General features: G+C 40.7%; 1 pseudogene; it reads right to left on the bottom strand.

The window, feature by feature from the left end:
* Positions 1 to 8,352, bottom strand: part of LOC148773142 (eukaryotic translation initiation factor 1A-like) — a 34,997-nt pseudogene extending 26,645 nt beyond the window's left edge.
* Positions 8,353 to 15,153: the final 6,801 nt, after the last annotated feature.

Here is a 15,153-nt window from a genome sequence, read left to right as displayed (position 1 = left end):
AGCTCTAGGCAATGCAGAAAGGGGAACATTCACAGATGTAATATGCAGCTTATAAAAGGAGATAGAAATTCACTCTCCCACTGCAAATTGAATCAACCATTCCTTCCAAAGTTTGGTAAACAAATGTGTTATCCCTTTCTGAATGGATTCACAAACAATTGAAAATGAAACTGTGCATCCTTTTGGCTAAGATCAAGTGAGATCTCCATTTTCATTGTGGAAATTGAGGGTTGAGAAATTCACTTATGCAATACAGAGAATTCCATATTTCATACACGGAATTTACATGCATACATTCATATTTGAAACTCTGAGTTCTGTGTTTCACGTAGAAATATTTTGCCCGTACGGCAATATGCGACCTATGGAGAATTCCCTATTTAGAGACTGAATTCTCTCTATATAAAGAGAATTACAGATGAAGAATCTCTAAATAAGGAATATCAAAGTCAGCATCCCGCTAAGGGACATGACGCATAAGTGCCAGGGACATTGAAGTCAGCTCATTTACTGTACAGGGGCCCTTTCAAAGTGGTTCTGTTTTCTTCCTGCCTCCAAGTGAGAACACATGCCAGCTAACCCTATCACCTCAGCGCTTTGGGGCTGGGAGCAGCAGGAGGATCATCCTAAGCCATCCACTACAAAGCACTGATGCTTAAAAATTTTGTGAATACTTGAGTGATGTTGGAAAGTGGCAAATTCTGCAGTTTCAGTTCAGTTCAGGCGCTCAGTCGTGTCCTACTATTCATGAGCCCATAGCCTTCAGTATGCCATACCTCCCTACATATCATCAACTACAGGAGTGTACTCAAACTGATCTCCGTTGAGTCGATGATGCCATCAAGGCATCTCATCCTCTGTCATCCCATTCTCCTCTTGCCTTCAGTCTTTCCCAACATCAGGGTCTTCTCCAGTTAGTCAGTTCTTCACATAAGGTGGCCAAATTACTGGAGTCTCAGCTTCAACATCAGTCCTTACAAAGAGCACTTAGGACTGCTCTCTTTGAGGATGTACTGTTTGAATCTCCTTGAAGTCCAAGGGATTCTCAAGAGTCTTATTCAACACCACAGTTGGAAAGCATCAGTGCTTCAGTGCTCAGGTTTTTTTTTTTTTTTTAATAGTCCAAATCTCACATTCATACAGGTCTAGTTGCGAAACCATAGCCTTCATAAGATGGACTTTTGTTGATAAAGTAATGTCTCTGCTTTCTAATATGCTGTCCACATTGATCATAAGTTTCCTTCTGAGGAGGCCGTGTCTATTAATTTCATGGCTGCAGTCACCATCTGCAGTGATTTTGGAGATCAAACAAATAAAGGCAGCCACTTTTTCAATTCTTTCCCCATTTATTTGTCATGAAGTGATGGAACCAGAGCTCATGATCTTAGTTTTCTGAATGATGAACTTTAAGCCAGGATTTTCACTCTCCTCTTTCACTTTCATCAAGAGGCTCTTTCGTTCTTTTTCACGTTCAGAGATAAGGGTGGTATGATCTTCATATCTAAGGTTATTGATATTTCTCTCTGTAATCTTGTCTCCAGGGTGTGCTTCATCCAGCCCAGTGTTTCTCATGATGTATTTGACAATATACAGCCTGACGTACTCCTTTTCCTATTTGGAAATAGTCTGTTGTTCCACGTCCAGTTTTCACTGATGCTTCCTGACCTGCATGAAGACTTTTCAGGACGTAAGTCAGGTGGTCTGGTATTCCCATCTCTTTCAGTATTTTCCTCAGTTTATTGTGATCCACACAGTCAAAGGTTTTGGCATAGTCAATAAAGCGGAAATAGATGTTTTTTCTGGAACTCTCTTGCTTTTGAGATGATCCAGAGAATGTTGGCAATCTGGTCTCTAGTTCCTCTGCCTTTTCTAAAGCCAGCTTAAACATCTGGAAGTCCATGATTCACATATTGCTGAAGTTTGGTTGGAGAATTTTCAGCATTACTTTACTCATATGTGAGTTGAGCGTAACTGAGTGGTAGCTTGAGCTTCTTTGGCATTGCCTTTTTTGGGCAATTCTACTCAGCAAGCAGCATCAACTTATGCTACAGAGCCATCAGACTCCCAAACCTTACATAAAAGAAAGATGTACCTGATCCTGTGGCTGAAAGAATAATGCTGCATTTGAGAAAGACAGAAAGCTCTTTGTAGGGGTTCTGCATACCCCATCTCTTTGCATTGTAATCTGACCCATTCTGTTTCTTGGCTGCTTTGAATCTCCCTGAAAGGCCCTGAGTGCTCTCTTCCCACCACTCTGATATCCTTGGGCTTGATTCCCTGGCTTCAATCTGCCAGCCTGTCCAGTTCTGGCAGTTCGCATGCAGTTTTGGGCCAGTGAGTGGACACACAGACACAGATGCACCCAACGCTAAAAGGAAATTTTCACAGATGCAGAACCATACCTTTGCTTGTCCAGGAAAATGGACTTGGGTAGGCACCTCTCATTTTCTCTGGTGGTTTTCTTCCATTTCCTTGTCAATCAAGTTCGAGTCCTCTTCTACCTATACTGTTTATTCTGGAAGGTTACAAAATGTTGGGATATGCTCATGAGGAGGACTGACCTGCAAAGAGTTGGGTTGGCTGGAAATGCTCGTGGTGGACAACTGAATGAGTGGTGCTATTCTGTATTCCTCCATTACATTGACTGGTTCACAGTGCCAGTCACATTGGCATGATTCTATTCCATACACTTTCCTTCCAGCAGCCACACCAGAAATAGCATGGGGCTTTGGACCGCACTGACTTTGAGCACCTCATCTCAGAAAGCTCTCTCAAAATCATTGCTTGTCAATGACATGCTCTTATGGCAGGCCCAGTACCTATTCAGGCCCAAGACCTTCTGAGAGAAGTGTGCCTGTGCCTCCTAATTGTGTAATAGTCTGTTTGGAGATGTTTTCACTTCCCCCTCCTGCTCTGGTTATCCCCCTGTAGCAGGGAAAGGCCAAATCGAGGCCTCCAAAAGGCCAAAGAGAATGTGACAGGACTGTGTCTGAAGCAATATCATGAAGAAGGTACATATGGATCCAAAGCACCTCTGCTGAAACAAGTCACTGAACGTGAAATCCAAACGGTCAGGTGGCTTCCTTTTTTGGCAACACCACAGTTTACTTCTACCCACACATACACAGAATCCCCACACAGATCACACCATGGAGAGCCTGCCTACCCTGGGCCCACAAATCATGGCTCTATTGTTCAGAATGTGGCATTCCTCTCCCAAATGTTCCAAGAGGGCATGATTCCAGGCCAGGCCTCCCTAACATGCTAAATGCCAAGGCTCTCTTTCTCTTTCCCTCATAAGGCTGTGGTAGAGAGTCTCATGGTGCACATTTCACTCAGGATTACCACAAAAAAATCAGAGATTGTCCTTCAGTGAGACTTTCAGAACCATCCCTCAAGTTCAGAGAGATATTTTGCCTCTCTGCCATCTACAGGCAAGGATGAGATCCCAGAGAAAGAAAGGAATTTATGTCAGGATTTCTGGCTGAAGAAGCCGGACATCTTTGTGATGACTGCTATTCCTTGTGCCCTAAGACTGAAAAGCTGAAGGCTCTGAACTGTTCTCAGGAACATCACTGTCCTAGGATCCCTTGATGGAAACAGCCCACCATCATTCAGTTCAAGTTATTTCTGTCCCTCATTCATCCTACAATTTATGACCCCATCAACCAAAGCATGCCAGGCTTACCTGTTCATTGAAAACTCCCAGAGCTTGCTTAAATACATCTGCATCAAGTGGTGATGCAATATCTCTCTTGCTGTTCTTTGGAAAATGTTGATGCCATCCAACCTTCTTAATTTCTGTCGTCCAATTCTCCTTCTGTCGTCAGTCTTTCCCAGTATCAGAGTGTTTTACAGTGTCTTTCATCACCTCAAGTGGCCAAAATACTGCAGTTTCAGCTTCAGCATCTCTCCGAATACTCATGAACAAGATGCAGTGTAAATCTCAATCGTCTTTTCCAATATGATCGATCAAAATATCAGTTCTTCGGTAGTCAGCTTTAAGGTCCAAACCTCACATCCATACACGACTACTGGAAAAACCATAGCTTTGACTAGATGGACGTAATGTGTCTGCTTTTTAAAATGCTGTCTATATTTTCCTAGCTTTTATGGCCGCAGTCACCATCTACAGTGATTTTGAAGTCCAAGAAAGCAAAGCCTGTCATGGTTTCCACTGTTTCCCTGTCTCTTTGCCATGAAGCGTTGGTACCAGATGCCAGGAACTTCAGTCATTGAATGTTCAGGTTGAAACCAAAATTTTCACTCTCCAATTTCACTTTCATTAAGAGATTTCTTAGTTTCTCTTCACTTTCTGCCGCAATGTTGGTGGCATCGTATATCTGTGTTTGTTTCTATTTCTCCTGGCAAACTGGATGCCAGCTTGTGCTTCATCCAGCTTGGCATTTCACATGACGCAACCTACATAAGTATATAGGATGACAATACATAGCCTTGAGTTGCTACTTTGCCCAACTTGGAACCATTCCATTGTTCCCCATCCATGATAACTGTTGTTTCATTATCTGCATAGAAGTTTCTCAGGAGGCGTGTCAGGTATTCCCATCTCTTGAAGAATTTTCCACACTTTTTTTGTTCCATAAGCTGAAGGTTTTGACATAGTCAATAAAGCAGTGGATGTTTTTGTGGAACTTGCTTGCTTTTTTGAGCATACAACGGGTTTGGGCAATTTGATCTCTGGTTCCTCTGCCTTTTCTAAATGCAGCTTGAACCTCTGGAAATTCTTTCTTTGCATACTGTTGAAAACTTCCTGGAGAATTCCGTGCATTACTCTTTGCTTTATGTGAGATGAATGCAATTGTGTGTTAGTTCAAAGAGTCTGACATTGTCTTTCTTTGGGAATGCAATGGAAAGTGATCATTTTCAGTCTTGTGGCCACTGCTGAGTTCTCCAAATTTACCTTCATATTGAGTGCAGCACTTTCACAGCATCATATTTTAGGATTTGAAATATCTCAACTGGATAGCCATCACCTCCAAAAGGTTTGTTCTCACTAATGTTTCTTAATGTTAAAGCCTTCCTGACTGTGCATTCTAGGATATCTGGGTCTAGTTGAGTGATGATACCGTCGTGCTTTTCAGGGGTGAACACTTTCTTTGTGTTTTTTGCCACCTCTTCTAATATTTCTGCTTCTCTTTTTTCCCTAATATGTGTATCCTTTATTGTGCCCTTCATTGCATAAAATGTTCCTCTGGTATATTTAATTTTCTTGAGGCCATCTCTAGTCTTTCTTATTCTATTGTTTTCCTCTATTTCTTATCATAGATCAGTAAGGACGATTTTCTTATAAGCCATAGTTATTCTTCAAAACTCTGCATTCAGATGGGTGTAAATTTCCTGTTCTTTTTTCCCTTCCACTTCTCTCTCTCTTTCTCTCTCTTTTTGCTTCCTTTTCCTCAGTTGTTTTTAAGGCTTCTTCAGGTAACCATTTTGCCTTTTGCATTTCTTTCTGTTGGGGATATTCTTCATTGCTTCACTTTGTACAATATCACAAACTTCTGTACAAAGTTCTCTTTCAGATCTAATTCCTGGAATCAATTTTACATTTGCTATTGCAATCAAAAGATATTTTATTTAGGTTATACCTGAATGATGAAGGGGTTTTCTCTACTTTCTTCAATATAAGTACAAATTTTTTTCAATATGTGTTGTTGGTCTGAGCCACAGTCAACTCCCAGTGTTATTTTGGCTGACTGTATAGAGACTTCAGCAATACATGAACTGTAAATTTCCAGATGTTCAAGCTGCTTTTAGAAAAGACAGAGGAACCAGAGATCACATTGCCAACATCTGCTCAATCATCAAGAAAGCAAGAGAGTTCCAGAAAACACATCTATTTCTGCTTTATTGACTATGCCACAGCCTTTGTCTGTGTGGATCACAATAAATTGTGGAAAATTTTGAAAGAGATGGGGATACCAGGTCACCTGACCTACCTTTTGAGAAACCTATATGCAGGTCAGGAATCAACAGTTAAAACTGGACATGAAACAACAGACTGATTCCAAATAGGGAAAGGAGTATTTCAAGGCTTTTTATTGTCACCCTGCTTATTTAATTTCTATGCAGAGTACATCATGAGAAATGCTGGGCTGGAAGAAGCTGGAATCAAAATTGCCGGGAATAATATCAATAACCTGAAGTATGCAGATGGCACCACCCAAATGGCAGAGGGTGAAGAAGAACTGAAAAGTCTCTTGATGAAAGTGAAAGAGGAGAGTATCAAAGTTGTCTTAGAGCTCAACTTTCGAAAACTAAGATCATGATATCTGGTCCCATCACTTCATGGAAATAGATGGGGAAAGAGTGGAAACAGTGTCAGGCTTTTTTTGGGGGGCTCCAAAGTCCCTGAAGATGGTGATTGTTGGCATGTAAGTAAAAGTCATTGACTCCTCATAAGGAAAGTGATGACTAACCTTGATATTATATTAAAAAGCAAAGACATGACTGCCAGCAAAGGTCCATCTAGTCAAGTCTATTGTTTTTCCATTGGTCATGTATGAATTGAGAGTTAGGTGGTGAAGAATGTTGAGTGCCAAACAATTGATGCTTTTGAACTGTGGTTTTGGAGAGACTCTTGAGAGTCCCTTGGATTGCAAGGAAATTCAACCAGTCCAAAAAGACTGATTCTAAAGGAGATCAGTGTTGTGTGACCTTTGAAAGGACTGATGCTAAAGCTGAAACTCTAACATTTTGGTCACCTCATGCGAAGAGTTGACTCAATAGACAATACCCTGATGCTGGGAGGGATTGGGGGCAGGAGGAGAAGGGTATGATAGAAGATGAGATGGTTGGATGGCATCCCCCATGCAATGGACATGAGTTTCAGTAACTTAGGAGTTGGTGATTGACAGAGAGGCCTGTTGTGCTGCAGTACATGGGGTCACAAAGACTTGGACATGGCTCAGCGACTGAACTGAACTGATCTGAACTGAAAGAGATTCTCTATCCTCAGCTCCATAGTATATTATCAGTTTGATTTGTGTATTGATCATCTGATGATGTGCATGTATGAAGTCACATCTCATGTTGGAAGAGGGTGTAGTCAATGACAGTAACTTGTCTTGGCAAAACTGTTTTAGATTTTGCCCTGGTTTATTTTGCACCCGAAGGCCAAACATGTCTGTTTCTTTAGGTAGTTCTCAATTTCCTACTTTTCCATTCCAGTCCCATATGATGAAAATAGCATCTTATTTTTTGTGTGTAAGTCCTAGAATGTCCTACTGGTAATCACAGACCTACTCAACCTCAGCTTCACCCTGGCCTACAGCTCAACTTCTACTTTAGCATTACTGGTCATGACGCAGACTTGGATTGCCGTGCTACTGAATAGTTAGTCTTGAAAGCAAGCAGAGATGTTTCATTTTTATATTGCAATCAAGTACTGAAATTCACACTGTTTTTATTGATGAGGGCAGCTTCTTTCATTTCTCCTCTAGGGATTCTTGCCCAACTTAGAAGACAAAATGATCATCGGAATTAAATTTGTCCATTCCATTTAATTTTAATTCAATGATTGCTGAAACTTTGATCTTCACACTTGTCATCTCCTGTTTGACCACGTAAATTTTACCTTCATCATGGACCTCACATTCTAGGTTTCTATGAAATATCATTCTTTACAGCATCAAACTTTACTTTTATCACCACTCACAACCAAAACTTGGTGTTGTTTCTCCTTTGGCTCCATCTCTTCATTTTCTCTGGAGTTACTTCCTCACTGAGTTCCAGAAGTATATAGGACACTTACCAACCTGGAGAGTTCATCTTTCAGTATCCTATCTTTTTGGCCTTTCATATCGTTCACGGGGTTTTCAAAGCAAGGATACTTAAGTGGTTTTCCATTCCCTTCTCCAGTTGACCACATTTTGCCAAAATTCTCCACTATGTCCAATCTATCATGGGTGGCCCTGCACGGCAGGTCTCATAGTTTCATTGAGGTAGACAAGGTGTGATCCATTTGAAGTTTGGTTAGTTTTCTGTGATTGTGCTTTTCATTCTCTCTGCGCTCTGATGGATAAAGATAAGAGGCTCATGAAAACTTCCTGATGGAAGAAACTGACTGTGAGTGAGCCTTGGTCCAACTCTGATATATGGGGCCATATTCAGTGAATCTTTAATCCAATTTACTCTTGATGGGTGTGGCTGTGTTCAGGCCTTGTTGTTTGAACTGAGACCAAACTATCACATGGGAAATGAAAGTCATATCCTTCAAAAGGATTTGAGCAAGCACTCTTGTATTCAGGGCCTGAGACCCCTCTGCAACCCACTTTCTGACGGAGACTCCTGGGTACTCACAAGCAAGTCTGGCTCAGTGTCTTTTGGGGACATTGCTCCTTATTCTTGACTCCTCATGCACACACGGTTTTGAATGTGCCCTCCAACAGTCTGTTTCACTCCTGTAGAAGCTGTATAATCAAATTCCACTGGCCTCCAGAGTCAAATTCCCTGTGGTTTCCAGTCCCTTGGCCAGATCCCTGGGTTGATAAAACTGTAGGCGTCCTAGAGTATCCTTAAATGTATGAAACTTTCTTTGGAATCATTATCCTGCAACTTGTGGATTGTGTACTAGGCGGCTTTATGTTAGATTGAAAGGTGACCTCCTCTGAGAGAGATTATGTCACAAACTGCATGACCCAGGCGTGTAGCAGCTGGAGCCTCTCTTCCCTGTCAGGCCATTGCTGACCCATGCCTCTGCAGGAGGCACTCAATCACTCAAATGCAGTTCTGACTCTCTCTCTGTGCAGTCACTGGGTATAGGTGCACAAAATGTTTTATTGAGCACTTTAGATATCGCTTGTATTTATTGATTCTAAATGCAAATTCACCACTGCTACAGTCTTATTGGGGCTTTTCCTTTGACCTTGGACATCTGTTGTTGTTGCTGTTTTCGGTGGGACCCAACATTCTCGTGTCAATGGTCCTTCAGAAGCAAGCTGTAATTTTGGAGTTCTCACAGGGAAAGTTGGGTTCACACCCTTCTACTTTCCCATCTTCACTCCCTCACGGGCACACACTGCCAAAGGCGGAAATGCCTCCATCCCACGTCTGCACTTTCTTCACCTTTCTGAGCTGTTAGATAGACTTGAAGTGCCTGGACAAAGCTAAGGTCACCCTGTGTTTTCTAGGATGCGTGTGGTTTCAAAATGAAGGATCCTACCTTTTCATGTCATTTGTCTCACATGATGCTATTGTTGGTCACTCGTAAAGAGAGGGTGTGTTACCTGATTGGCTGATCCGAGGCAGCACTCTCCCAGGGCCTTCCCCTAATTTGGAAAAATTCTCTAGTGCAATAGGTTTTCTTGCTGTTCCTCCTCCTTTCAGTTTCTACTCTTTTCTGAAGGACCTTCACCTCTTCACACTCTTATTTCCAGTTATAGCCATGTCCACTGTTTCTGCAGGCCAGCCTACTTCCCACAGACTGAGGGGTCCACAGGCTACGTTTTAAAAGCCCCACACCACTGGAGTTATACTGGATTAATCTTTAAGCGTTCCACATTCTCTTCTTGGTACAAACACACATCACCACAGCAGAAACTGTGAGCTTCTTCATGTCTCTTGATGTAAATCCAGATTTGTGAATTCACAGTCCTAAGTTGTCATTGGTCATCCTTTCCTCATTCCCTGTCTCAGAGATGCATGGGCCAGTCTCTCCCAGTTTGTGGATACCTGGTGCCTCCTACTGCTTGCTCCATATCTCGTGGTCTGTAATTTCATCTCTGGGTCAGCTGTGATTCGATGCAAATCCACAGAGAAAAACACACAGACATGTGGAACAAGCCTACGTGGCTACACACACACATGTGCAAGGCACATTGAACCATAGGCAAACAGGGAACATAGGTGTTTCTGCAGCTGAAGAACCAGTGCCTCATATGAAATATAGAGATTTCCATATTTCTTATAGGAAAATATCCATTCTGAACTCAAATATGAAGTGTAGAGAAGTCCAATTTCCATGATGGAGACTCCCCCCAGGTTTTGATACAGTAAATACAAGTCATTTCCCACTTCATGGAATCAATTCTTTATTTTGGTATATGTTTTCAGAAATACAACAAACTCTTTACTTCATGAAGAAACAGCGGTACCCATATTTTCACTTGTGCAATAGAGATAATTCCAATTTCATACTGGTTTTCCATGTCTTCAAAAAGCAATGATAAGATTTCCATATGTGAAATTTCCAGAACTTCACCCTTGATGGTAGAGAGTCACCACGCAGATTCATGTATGAGGTGTAGACTAGTCCACATTTCACATTAAAAAAAAAAAAATTCCAAATTTTCTTAAAATGAAGAAAAACATTCAATATGTCATGGAGTAAAACAAGCATCGCCATATTTGCACGTAAAAATGTAGGTAATTCTCCATTTGAGTTCAATTCAGTCCAGTCTCTCAGTCATGTTCAACTCTTGCTACCCCATGAACTGCAGCTTGTCATGCTTAACTGTCCATCACCAACTCCCAGAGATTACTCAAACTCATATCTGTCCTGTCGGTGATGCCATCTAACCATGTTATCCTCTGTCATCCTCTTCTCTTATTGCCTTCAATGTTTCCCAGCATCAGGATCTTTTCCAATGAGTCAGTTCTTTGCATCAGGGGTCGGGAATATTGGAGTTTGTGTGTCAGCATCTGTGCTTCCAATGTATATTCAGGACTGATTTCCTTCAGCCTCCTTGACGTCCTAGAGACTCTCAAGGTTCTTCACCAATGCCACATTTTAAAGGCATCAATACTTCCATGCTCAGCTGTCTTTACACTCTAAATCTCACATCTGTACATTACTGCAGGAGAGACCATTACTTTGACCAGGTGGACCTTCGCTGGCAAAGCAATGTCTCTGCTTTTCAATATGTTGTCTAGGTAGTTCATAGTTATTAATCCAAGTACCAAGTGCCTTTTAATTTTATGGCTGCAGTTACAATCTGCAATTATTTTGGAATCCCCCAAATAAACTCTAACAGTATTTCCATTGTTTCTCCATCCATATTTTAAGCATGGATGGGACCATATGTCATGATATTAGTTTTCTGAATGTTGAATTTTAACTCATAATTTTCGCTCTCCTCTTTCATTGTCATCAAGAGGTTCTGTATATCTACTTCATCTTCCACCATAAGAGTGACTTCATCGAGTATTTGAGGCTGTTGATATTTCTTGAAGCAATCTTTATTCATGCTTGTGCTTCTTAAAGCCTGGCATTTAGCATGTTTTACACAACATATGAAGTATGGACGGAGGCTGGTGACATTGTACAGGAGACAGGAACCAAGACAATCCCCAAGAAAATGAAAAACAAACAAACAAACAAGAAAAAGGCTGTCTGAGAAGACCATACAAAGATCTGTGAGAAAAAGTGAAGCCAAAAGCAAAGAAGAAAAAAAAAAAAAAAAGATTTATCCATTTGAATGCAGAGTTGAAAAGAATAGCAAGGAGAGTTAAGAAAGCCTTCCTGAGTGATCAACGCAAATAAATAGATGGGAACAATAGAATGGGAAAGACTAGAGCCCCTTCAAGAAAATTTGAGATATCAAGGGAATATTTCAATGTAAAGAATGGCTCAATAAAGAACAGAAATGGAATGGACCTAAAGAAGCAGAAGTTATTAAGAAGAGGTGCAACAAATACTCAGAAGAAGTATACAAAAAAAATTTTTACCACCTATATAATCACGATAATGTGATCACTTACCCTCCTCTAGGGCCAGACATTCTGGAATGGGAACTCAAGTGGGCCTTAGGAAATATCACTTTGAACAAAGCCCGTGGAAGTGACAGAATTTCAGTTGAGGTATTTCAAATTCCAAAAGATGATGCTATGAAAGTGCTGCACTCAATATGTCAGCAAACGTGGAAAACTCAGCAGAGACCAAAGGACTGGAAAAGGTCAGCTTTCATTACAATCCCAAAGAAAATCAATGCCAAAGAATGCTCAAACCTACCGCACAATTGCACTCATCTCACATGCTTGCTAGTCAATAATGTTCAATATTTTCCAAGCCAGGATTCAAAAATGGGTGAACTCTGAACTTCCAGATGTTCAAGGTGGTTTTAGAAAAGGTAGAGGAACCAGAGATCAAACAGCCAACATCTGCTGGATCATCGAAAAAGGAAAAGAGTTCCAGAAAAACATCTCTTTCTGCTTTATTCACCATGCAAAAACCCTTGACTGTGTGGATCTCAAAGAACTATGGAAAATTCTGAAAGAGATCAGAATACCAGATCACTGGACTTGCCTCTTGAGTAACTTGCAACTGAGGAATGGATAGTTAGTACTGGATATGAAACAACATTGTGGTTCCAAATAGGAAAATGAGCATATCAAGGCTGTACTGTCACCCTGTTTATTTAACTTATTTGCAGAGTACATGAGAAGGGCTGGGCTGAAAGAAGCACAGTTAGAATCAAGATTGCTGGGAGAAATATCAATCAACTCAGATATACAGGTGACACCACACATATGGCAGAAAGTAAAGAAAAATTAAAGAGTTTCTTGATTAACGTAATGAGGAGAGTGAACACGTTGTCTTAAAGTTCAACTTTTAAAAACTCAGATTATGGCCTGCAGTCCCATCACTTCTGGCAAACAAATGGGGAAAGAGTGGAAAGAGTGTCTGCCAATATTTTTTTCTTTTGAGGGGGTAGGGCTCCAAAATCACTGTCGATGTTGATTGTAGCCATGAATATAAAAATACTTACTCCTTGGAAGGAAAGTTTTGACCATCCTAGATAGCATATTAAAAAGCAGAGACCTGATTTTGCCAAAAAAGCTCTGTTTATTCAACCCAATTGGTTTTTGCAGTAGTCAAGTATGGATGTCTTATTTGGACTATAAAGAGTGCCAAGAATTGATGCTTTTGAACTGTGGTGTTGGAGAAGACTCCTGAGTGTCCATTGGTCTGCAAGGATATGAAACCAGCCAATCCTAAAGGAGATGAGTCCTGGATGTTCATTGGAATGACTGTTGTTGAAATTGAAACTCCAATACTTTGGCTAGCTGATGCGAACAACTGACACAAAGGAAACGATCCTCACGCTGCGAAAGAATGAGGGTAGGAAGAGAAAGGGATGACAGAGGATGAGATGGTTGGATAGTATCACCGATTCAATGGACAAGAGTTTGGGTTGACTCAAGGAGTTGGTAATGGACAAGCAGGTCTGGCGTTCTGCGGTTCATGGGGTCACAAAGAGTTGGACACTTCTGAGCGACTGAAGTGGACATTACATATAATTTAAATTAGCAGGGTGACAAATTGCAGCCTTGTCATAATCCTTTCCTTATTTGAAAGCAGTTCATTGCTTTACATCCAGTTGTAACAGTTTCTTCTTGAGTTGCATACAGATTTCCTAGGAGGCAGGTCAAGTGATCTGGTATTCCTATCACATTATGAGTTTTCCATAGTGTCTTGTGATCCACACAGTCAAAACCTTTGATATAAACATGAAGTAGAAGTAGATTTTTGTTTGTTTGCTTGTTCCTGTAGCTCTCTTGTTATTTTGATGATCCCACAGATGATGGATATTTAATTTCTGGTTCCTCTGCCTTTACGAAATCCAGCTTGAACATCTGGAATTTCATGGTTCATGTACTGTTGAAGCCTGGCTTGTAGAATTTTGAATATTACTTTGCTTCCGTTTGAGATGAGGGCAAGTGTATGTTTGCATGCACAGTCTGTGGCATTATCTTTCTATGGCATAGGAATGAACTTTTAAAGGCCTGTGTCCATTGGTGAGTTTTCCAAATTTGCTGGCATATTGAGTGAAGCACTTACATAGCTGTTAAATAACTCAACTAGAATTCCATCAATTCCAGTAGCTTTCTTCTTATGGATGCTCCATAAGGACTGCTTGACTTCACATTCTAAGATGTCTGGCTCTAGGTGAGTGATCAAAACATCTTGGTTATCTGGTTAATGAACACCCTTTTTTGTATAGTTCTTCAGTGTATTATTGCCACCTCTTCTTAGTATCTTCTGGTTCCATTACGTCCATGAAAATTCTGTACATTATTTCGACCATCTTTGCATGAAATATTCCTTTGGTATGTCTAATTTTCTTGAAGTGATCTCTGGTCTTGCCCATTCTATTATTTTCCTCTATTTCTTCACTTTGATCACTGAGGAAGCCTTTCTTATCTTTCCTTCCTATACTTTGGAACTCTGCCCTAAAATGGGTATATCTTTCCTTTTCTCCTTTGCTTTCAGCTTCTATTCTTCTCATTTATTTGTAAGGCATCTTTAGAAAACCATTACGCCTTTTTGTATTTCTTTTTCTTGAGGATGGCTTGGTCACTACTTCTTCTACAGAGCCACAAACTTCTGTCTGTATTTCCTCAGGCACACGTTCTATCAGATCTAATCCCTTGCAACTCTTTGTCACTTTCACGTTTAATCCTAAAGGATTTGATTTAGATCATATCTGAAGAGTGTAGTAATTTTCCCTCCTTTTTAAATTTAAGTCTGAATTTGGCAATAAGGACTTCATGATCTGAGCCTCAGTTAGCTCTCAATCCTGTTTTTGCTGACTATGTATAGCTTCTCCATCTTCGGCTGCAAAGAAAAGAATAAACCTGATTTCAGTATTGGACATCTGATGATTCCATCTGTAGAGTCTTCTCTTGTGTTGTCGACCAGAGTGCTTACTATAAGCTGTGTGCTCTCTTGGCAGAGCTCTGTAAACCTTTGACTAGATTCCTTTGGTACTCGAATGACAAGTTTGTCTGTTACTCAGGTATCTCTTGACTTTCTACATTTGCATTCCATTCCTCTATGATGAAAAGGACATCTTTTTTGGGGTGTTCATTCTAGACTGTCTTGTAAGTCTTCATAGAACTGTTCCACTTCAGCTACTTCAGCATAACTTGTCAGCACACAGACTTGGATTACTACACTATTGAATGGTTTGTCTTGGAAATGATCAAAGATCCTTCTGCTTGCTGGATATCTTGTGATCTGTCACCTTCATTTCTTCATCAGCTGTGGAAATACACATATCCACACAGGTAAAACAGAAAAACACAGCTCACAAACTCATACGTGTAGACACACACAAATGTTCAAGGCACAGGGAAACAGGAAAACTGGGAACATAGGTGTTTCTGTAGCTGAAGAACCAGTGCATCATATGA

This window comes from Moschus berezovskii, chromosome Y, assembly GCF_049115385.1.
Source record: "Moschus berezovskii isolate FMDL1 chromosome Y, NW_MosBer_1.0, whole genome shotgun sequence".
Lineage (NCBI taxonomy): Eukaryota > Metazoa > Chordata > Mammalia > Artiodactyla > Moschidae > Moschus > Moschus berezovskii.
Note: the sequence above shows the minus strand (reverse complement) of the source record. Positions and strands in the feature narration are given on the sequence as shown.